Source organism: Loxodonta africana, chromosome 7, assembly GCF_030014295.1.
Source record: "Loxodonta africana isolate mLoxAfr1 chromosome 7, mLoxAfr1.hap2, whole genome shotgun sequence".
Lineage (NCBI taxonomy): Eukaryota > Metazoa > Chordata > Mammalia > Proboscidea > Elephantidae > Loxodonta > Loxodonta africana.
Window position 1 is genome coordinate 95,294,791 of NC_087348.1, and position 8,475 is coordinate 95,303,265.

At 49.7% G+C, this 8,475-nt stretch overlaps 1 protein-coding gene across 1 annotated transcript in view; it reads right to left on the bottom strand.

Moving 5' to 3' along the window:
- LOC100668003 (serine/threonine-protein kinase PAK 1) overlaps positions 1-3,323 on the bottom strand; it is a 165,665-nt gene extending 162,342 nt beyond the window's left edge. The window contains exon 1 of the mRNA XM_064288735.1: positions 3,308-3,323. The gene's annotated coding sequence lies outside the window, so the exon portion shown is untranslated. The remainder of the gene's footprint in view (positions 1-3,307) is intronic.
- Positions 3,324-8,475: the final 5,152 nt, after the last annotated feature.

The window sequence follows — 8,475 nt, forward strand, 5'->3', positions numbered from 1 at the left end:
TTGATGCTGCCGTTCCAGGGACCACACTTTAAAAACCAATTGCTCTAACCCAAAAGATGGGGTAACCCCTACCTCATTAGCCTTAACTTGCTTCTTCATTTATCCGTTTGTTCATTCATTTGAACGGTTATTCAGGAACTTTTCTAGGCACTGGTGACACAGACGTATAAAACAGGCTCTGCTATCAAGAAATTCACATGCTAATGGAAAAGAAGACACAAATTCAAATCATTGAAATAGAGTGCTATAGTGGGCTATAAGAATGGTATGAACATGAGCCAGAGGCTGGAAGAACAACCCTTCTATGGGGAGAATAAGAGGAGAGACTACAGGACTTCTTCCCAGAGGCCCATTAAGGGCATCTCCACAGTGAGGTAGGGGTAAACCCGTTGCCATGGAATCTATTCCGACTCAGAGTGACCCTATAGGACAGAGTAGGGTTTTCAAGGAGCACCTAGTGGATTCGAACTGATGACCTTTTGGATAGCAGCCAAACTCTTAACAACTACACCACAGGAGTTTCCGAGGAATGGGTCTCAAACCCAAAACCCACTGCCATCGAGTCAATTCCAACTCCCAGTGACCCTATAGGACAGAGTAGAACTGCCCCATAGAGCTTCCAAGGAGCGCCTGGTGGATTCAAACTGCCGACCTTTTGGTTAGCAGCCGTAGCACTTAACCACTACGCCACCAGGGTTTCCAAGGAATGGGTAGGAGGCAGGAATTCCAGACAGAAAGCAAGGCACATGCAAAAGCAGGGATGAGAGGGAAAAACGGCAAGGAAGTTATAAACAGCGAGGCTGGTAGGCAGTGGTCTGTTTTCTGGGAACTTGTTTCATATTGCCACCACCACCAGGTCCTGTAAAGTCCTACTCATGGTGAACCCAGGTGTGTCAGAGTAGAACTGTGCTTCCGAGGGTTTTTAGTGGCTGATTTTTCAGAAGTAGATCACCAGGCCTTTCTTCCAAGGAGCCTCTGGGTGTACCCAAACTGCTAACCCTTTGATTAACAGCCAAGGGAGTTAACCGTTTGCAATTCCATGTTGTTGCTGCTGTTGTTGTTGCTGGGTGCCGTTGAGTTGATACCAAACCCATGTGACAGAGCAGGGTTTTCCTGGCTGCAATCTTTACAGAAGCAGATCATCAGGTCTTTCTCCTGCAGAGCCACTGGGTGGGTTTGAACTGCCTACCTTCCAGTTAGCAGCCAAATGCTTAACCATTATACCACCGAAAAAAACAAATCCATTTCCATCAAGTCTATTCCGACTCATAGCGACCCTGTAGGACAGAGAAGAACTGCCTCATAGGGCTTCCAAGGCTGTAACCTTTACGGAAGCAGACTGTCACATCTTTCTTATGAGGGCCACCTGGTGAGTTCAAACCGCTGACTTTCTGGTTAGCTGCCAAGCTCTTAGCCACTGTGCCACCAAGGCTCCTACTGCAGCCACCAGGGTGCCCTAATTCTACGTTTAGAAGTCTGAAATTTATCTTTAGCCAATGAGCAGTGCGGGAACTGACGTGATCAGGTTTTTGTTTTACGAAGATCACTCTGGAAGGACAGGGCAGTGATTCCCCCAAGCCTAACACTGATGGAAAAAACACTGATAACACGTGCTTAGTAGATGTATGTTGAATTGAACTGAAAAAGCTTTTAATCAAGTCCCCTCTTATGGATGAGAGTCACGGCAGGACTGACTGTGGCCAGGACAAGACTTGAAAAACAGGTCCAGCGGCCTCGATTATTGCATATCAGGTCCTGTACAAGTGGAGTCCCCCAGAGATTAGGGCAGGCCTTTATTGTTTACAGGTCTACCTCACCCACTAGACTTTGAGCTTTTTTGAAGACAGGGAATGTCTTAAAAAGACTCTGAATCTACAAAGCCCTACCAGGAGGCCTGGAACACAGCACCTCTCCCGACTCCAGTTATGTTGGATAAATGAATAACCAAATGGGCAAATTTACCAGATAGGCCATGAGCTTATGCAGGTAAGGGTATGGGTAAGCTTCAGAGAATGTTTCAGGGTTCATGTTCCTGAAACCCTGCTTGAGAGAGTTTCTAGTTGAGGTGCGGTAGCTTTCATATGTACCTGATCTAGGATTCCCCACACAGGCACAAAAAATGTTAGAAGAGCTGTGGTAGAAATCCTATCAGGTCTGTGAGGGCCCCAGTGGGGAGAAATCAGTTCTGCCAGAGGGCACAGAGAGGTAGATGCCGGCAAAGACCTCACATTTGGGGGATTCTTCAGTTGAGTCTTGAAAGCTAAGTAGGTGTTTGCTACCTGCCTGTTTCTAGGCCTAAAAGCACACTCCTGGAACACTAAGTCTAGGAGTGACCTGCTCAAGGTTACACAGGTAAGAAGTGAAATCACAGGTAAGAAGGCTGAGGTGTCTCTGTACTGTTTCCTCCTGACAGAGAGCCCAGAAACACAGGAGGCAAATTTAAAGATTTTTTTTTCAGGTACAACTCTTAAAAGAAAACTAACTAGTTTGAATGTTTATTGGTAACCACAGTACTGACCCCGCCTTTCACCTTTCACAGTTTTGGAAATAAAGCGTAAGACAGTTATCCAAAAGGTTTAAAAAAACAGCAAGCAATTTGCTCACAACACCTATAAACACCCAGTACTTCTCAAGTGATTCTATATCTTCCAAAACACTCCCAGTAACGTCTGCTGTTAAAATATTCAAGATAGTAAAGGCTATAATAATCATGTCTTTTGAAACGTAATAACGAACATAAAATAACTATAATTCTCCTTTCCCCGTGTTTTAAACTTTACAAGTCGGCGTATTCCCGGGGTGGGGGAGGGGCTGCATAAGACAAGTACCAGCCAGTTCCATTTTTCAAGGAGTTGAACCCTAACCTGGACGGGATTACTTTTTTCCACAGAAAAAGACTGCGTCGCCCCTTTGCTAGGCTACCTTGTCGGGGGTCATGGTTAGCGCCGGAGAGACCACAGAGTTTGGGAGAGAGTCGGTCCCGGACCAGGACCTGTCGGGTCTCCCGGTCCCCCGCCCCCCTCGTCCTCCCCCTGGTCCCCCGGAGTCTGAGACCGGCGGCCGCGCTGGTCCATGCACAGGGGGCCTTTGTTGGTCCGACCGGAGCGGCGAGCCTCGCTGGGCGGCGCCCCGGCCTCACCTTACCTGGCGCCCCCTCCCGCCTGGCCCCCTCGCAGGGAATGAACGGGCCTCGGGCCCCCACCTCAGGCTGCCTGCCCGCGTCCCGCGCGCCGCACCGCCCCGCCCCCGCGCCCCAGCCTGCGAAGCCCGCGACACCTGGGGTACCGGGGAGGAGGCCGGCTCTCACCTTCCACGCTCGCTCCGCACGACTCGGCTCCTCCTCCTCCTCCTCCTCCTCCTCTACCCCCGCAGCGGCGGCAGAGACGGGCAGGGAGCGCGCGAGTGAGCGCGAGCGACCGCTCCACTTTCGGCCTCAAGCCGCCGCCGCTTGGCACTCGGAGCCTCCTCCACCCCGGCTCGCGCCAGGGAGTCCCCTCAGGGCAGGGGATCTGCGAAGAAGGGGACGGTGAAGTGGGCGGGAGGGAGCTGGGCGAGGCGGATGAAGGGGGTGTGGTGGGGGTGGAGGATCGGTGGTCTGAGGGAGGCGGGATGTGAGGGGCCTCGGGTGGCCTCTGAGGGAGGTGGGAAGTCGACGGGAGATTCTCTGTGGAGGATCCTGAGAGCCGGGCGCTCGGTGAGGAGGGGATGAGTCTGTGGAGTAGGATGGCCGAACCGGTAAGGGAGGTGCGATGGACCGCGAAGGGGGAGGGAGGATGTGGGCGAAGCCGAGAGGGGGCGTCTACTGTGCAGCCGGCACCTTTCGGCTCCAGCTGCAGCCCCAACGGGACAGCCTCCCCCGCCCGCAGCCTCTATTGTACACCACCCGCCACCGGGCTGGTCCCAACCGCCTCTCCCACCAGCCCCCCTTCCTCCGTGGGGCGGTGGCGCCGGCGGAGCCCAGCCCACCCCGCCTCCTGCAGGTGGGAGGGGGCGGGGAGGGCTGGACAGACCCGCGTCGGCAAGGCCAACCCAAGCTAAGGGGAGGGCGAGCCGCTGGGGTGACGTCATCGGCGCATGACGCCAGAAGCTGGGAATCACCCGGGTGCCTCATGACGTCATAGCACCCACGAAGAGCCTCTAGGCCTGCACTCTCTGACTCCATTCACACAGCCTTTATCTGGTAAGGTTTGGGGATGACTTTTGGGGGCGTTAGTGGTGTAGTCAGGGTCGGATAAGACAGCCTAACCCCTGGGCCTGGGGTCCCTCTCAGGTTACGAAGCATCACTGTCACCGTCACCCGCATCCTTTAGCATAGCCAGAAGCTGAATTTGAAAACACTCCGATCTTGTGTGATCTCAGCCAGACTTTTTGTTGTTGTTGTTCGTTTTGTGTGTTGCGGGGTGGAGGGAAAGACAGAGACTATGGTAGTGGAGAAGTTTGAACTAGCGTGAACTGACATAGAAAATAATGGGCTCCACTTCCTGTTTTTCTCCCACCATGGATCCTGTGTTTCCCAGTGCCTCACGGACAGGATCACTGGCATGCCCCACTGTACTTCAGCATATCCAAAACTGAGACAGTGTTAGTGGCTAAGAGTCTGGATCCGGATTGCCTTGCTTCACATTCCAGCTCTATGCATGTTAATGATAGGACCTGAACATTTCTAAGCCACAGTTTCTCCATAATAATTAGTTTCTGTGTATCCTTAACTTGGTCTTTCTAAACTTCAGTTTTACGATAATAACAGTAACTACAATTTAGGTGATATTAAGTTCTTTAGAGTGTCGGCTGTTATTATCGTCTTTCCCCAAAGTTGCTACCAGTGGCCTCACTAGGGTTGATGTCACCCAGTGCGGTATCTCGTGGTGTCACTACCACCCTCCCCCTCTGCAGGCTAGCGAACCCCCTCCGGTGGGCGGAACGGCCCCACTCCGCCCCCATTCCCTACCCCAGAGCAGAGTTGGGTGCCACGTCGCACTGCCGACAGCCACTCCTCTAGGCCTGCCCCTTCCAGCTCCACCCCTGCCTGCGCGGCCTGCCCTTTCCGGTCCCACCCCTGAGGCTCCGCGGAACTTCTCGCTCCTATTGGCCAAGGTAGAGACCCTGTTCTCGGCCCAACAGGCAGGTGACATGGTGGGGTGACAGGTGGGGTGATGAGTTACCATACTGAGTGACGGGTGACATCAACCAACCCTAGTTACACAACTGCTTTGGTGGCCCCTCCCCCGGCAACTCTGGCACACTCGCCGCCGATCTTGCCGTCATTTTAGTGTCACCCCTTCTGACAGTGTCACGAGGTGCAATCCACACCCACCTAGTGACGCCGCTTCTTGCTATTTCTCTTAAGTTCCTTCCAAGTCTCAGTGAGTGGACCACTTTCCAGCAGTTCCCTAAGCCGGAAACCTGGACATAGATCCCCATTCTTCCTCTCTCAATATCTATATGAAATTGATCACCAAGTCCTTTAGTCTCCTAAATATTTCTCAAGTCCTTGCTCTTCACCCCACTACCAGTGCCTGGGCAACTAGAGAATACTTCAGTCCCTCTAAATGCAATCTATTCTTCTCACTGGTCACCAGAGGAGTCTTTCTAAATAACAAATTTGATGATGCCTTCCCTTATTTAAACCCTCCAAACGGATTTTATTTCTTTCAGGATTAAGTTTAAACTCCTTAACTTGGCCTTTCACAACCTGACTGCTTACAACCAGCCTTTCTAGCTTCATCTCACCGTATATATTTTGCTCCAGCCACTCTGAAATACTACTCAGTGTTCTTTGACCAAACCTTATTTTTTCACATCTGTGAGCCCTTCCCTCCTTATCAGGCCTGCCAACACCTATTCATTCTACGAAGTTCAATACAAATGTCATGTTCATTAATTCATTTGACTAATATTTCTAAATAGTTTCTTTGAGACTTCAAATGCTATGATCCTATAGTACTTCCATAAGAGCCCTGGTGTTGAAATGGTTAAGTGCTCTGTTGCTAACAGGAAGGTTGGCAGTGGTTGGAACGTATGTGCTGGTCTGCGGGAGGAAAAATCTGGCTACCTGCTCCCATAAAGATTACAGCCTTGGAAGCCCTGTGGGGCAGTTCTACTCTATCCTGTAGGATCACTATGAGTTGGAATTGACTCGACAGCACACAGCAACGACATATAGCACTTCCATGCCTTTTAGGGCACGTAATGCACGGTGTGGTAACTGCATTTGTGTATCTGATCCTTGAGCTCCTTGAGAGCAAGTCATAGTTCTATCTGTGATGTGGTAGCATCAGACCTAGTCTACATTCAGGAAGAGAGAGAATGAAGATCAGCCCAAAACTGATTCCTGTGAGGTGGAGGTCAGACATACCTCCAACTCCCCAACCTTTTAACCAATTCTGACACCAGCCCTCCCTCCACGGCATTCTTTACTTCTCTGCTAGTTTCGATAATTCATTGCAATGGCCACGCAGAACTCCAGACCATACTCACAACTGTGGGGTTTGTTAGGGAAGTAACAGATTACAGTTCAGGATCATGATCAACTTGGAAGTAACAGGATACATCTCAGGATACCTCTTCAGTCAGGACAGCTTCCAACCAAAACAGCTCTCAACTTCTTCTACAGCCACACCCACAGGCAGGCCTCGCTTTTGCCCTCTGCCACCAGCCTCTCACTCGGGCCTGGCCTCTGCCCTGCTTGGGCAAATGTTACAGCTCTTTAGCTCCACTGATAAGTGCCCAGAGGCACCCTACTTCACCAGGAAGCCTCCTGCCTAGAGGCACTCAGCTCTCTCACTCCTTGCGTCACCCAGCCCACTGCAGCTGTCTGCCGGCCCTTTGCCTCTGCTGTCTTGTGCTGCTGCTATCTCTCCAGGTCTCTTGCCATCTTCAGTGTTACAGCTCTCTCTGTTTCCTTGGTCTAGGAGGCTCTCAGAGCAGGGACTCCAGGTCCAAAGAATGCGCTCTGCTTCTTGTTCTTCTTTTTTAATGGTAACGAAGTTCCCCCAACCTCTGTGGGATTGGCTCTTTTAAGCCTAGTGGGATGGCACAACTGACCATTCCCCTTGGTAGGCCATAGGCACCTTATTTACATAGTTGCTGTCCAATCCCTATAAGAGTTTTATACACCTTATTTGAGTAGTCCCAGCCAATCATTTTGTGGGAGTTAAGAGACCATGGCCAAAAAGACCATATAAAAAGAGAAACCTATTGCCCTGTACTATCCATATCCCCAGATCCAAAAACAGTGCCTGACACATAGTAGGAATCAATATGTTGTTAAAATGCATTTAATAAATGCCTATAGAGTGCTCTGGTGTGCCTGAGTGGTGCAAATAGTTAGCTGCTAACCAAAAGATTTAGCAGTTCGAACACAGAGGCACCTGAGAAGAAAGGACTAGTGATCTGCTTCCAAAAGGTCACGGCCATGAAAACCCCATGGAGCACAGTTCTTCTCTCAACACGTCATGAGTCAGAATCAACTTGATGGCAACTGGATTTTTTTGGTATAGTGCTTACTGTGTGCCAGATATTGTTCTAAGCACTTTACAAACGCTAACTCCTTTCAACTTCTAACAACTCTTTGATATAGATACTAGTATTATCCCCATCTTATTGATAAGGAAACAGGCACAGAAGGGTTAAGTAACTTACCAAAATCACACACTCAGTAAACTGATTCTAATCCAGGCTATCTTAGCACTGTCTCTGTGGTAGGCAGGATAATACCAAAACCCATAGCTGTTGACTCGATTCTGACTCAGTGAACTGTCCAATAAGGTTTCCAGGGACCAGCTGGGATAATGCTCCCAAAAAATGTTCACATCTGAATCCCTGGAACCTATGAATGTGTTACCTTCCATGTCAAAAGGAATCTTGCAGATGTGATTAAATTAAGGATTTGGGGATGCAGAGATTAGCCTAGCATATCCATGTGGATCCAGTGTAATCCTTAAAAGCGGAAAAGGGAGACAGAAGAGTGAGGAGAAAGAGCTTTGGCTACAGAAGAGGAAATCAGAGTGATTTGATCTGAGAAGGACTCTACTTACTATTTGAGGATATAGGAAGAGGGCCACCAGCTAAGGAATATGGTTGGTCTCTAGAAGGTGGAAAACCCCTCCAGAAAGAAACAGAGCCCTACTGACACCTTGATTTTAGTGTAGTGAGACCTATTTTGGACTTCTGAGCTACAGAACTGTAAAGTAATAAATTTGTGTTGTTTTTTAAACCACTAAGTTTGTCATAATTTGTTGCAGCAGCAATAGGAAACTAATACAGTCTCCAATCAAGAGGCATCTGCTCTATGCTAACAAGTAGGAGGAGGCTACTTGCTAAAAATGCAAAGTTTCAGTTACCTCTACCCAAATGTCTCCATCCCAGGTCTCAGGGTCCCGCTTCATACCCACAGTACTTGGACTTTATCATAAGAGATTTGTTGAGGCATGTCTGCCACCCTATTACATTCTGGGCCTGATTTTCAGCACAGTT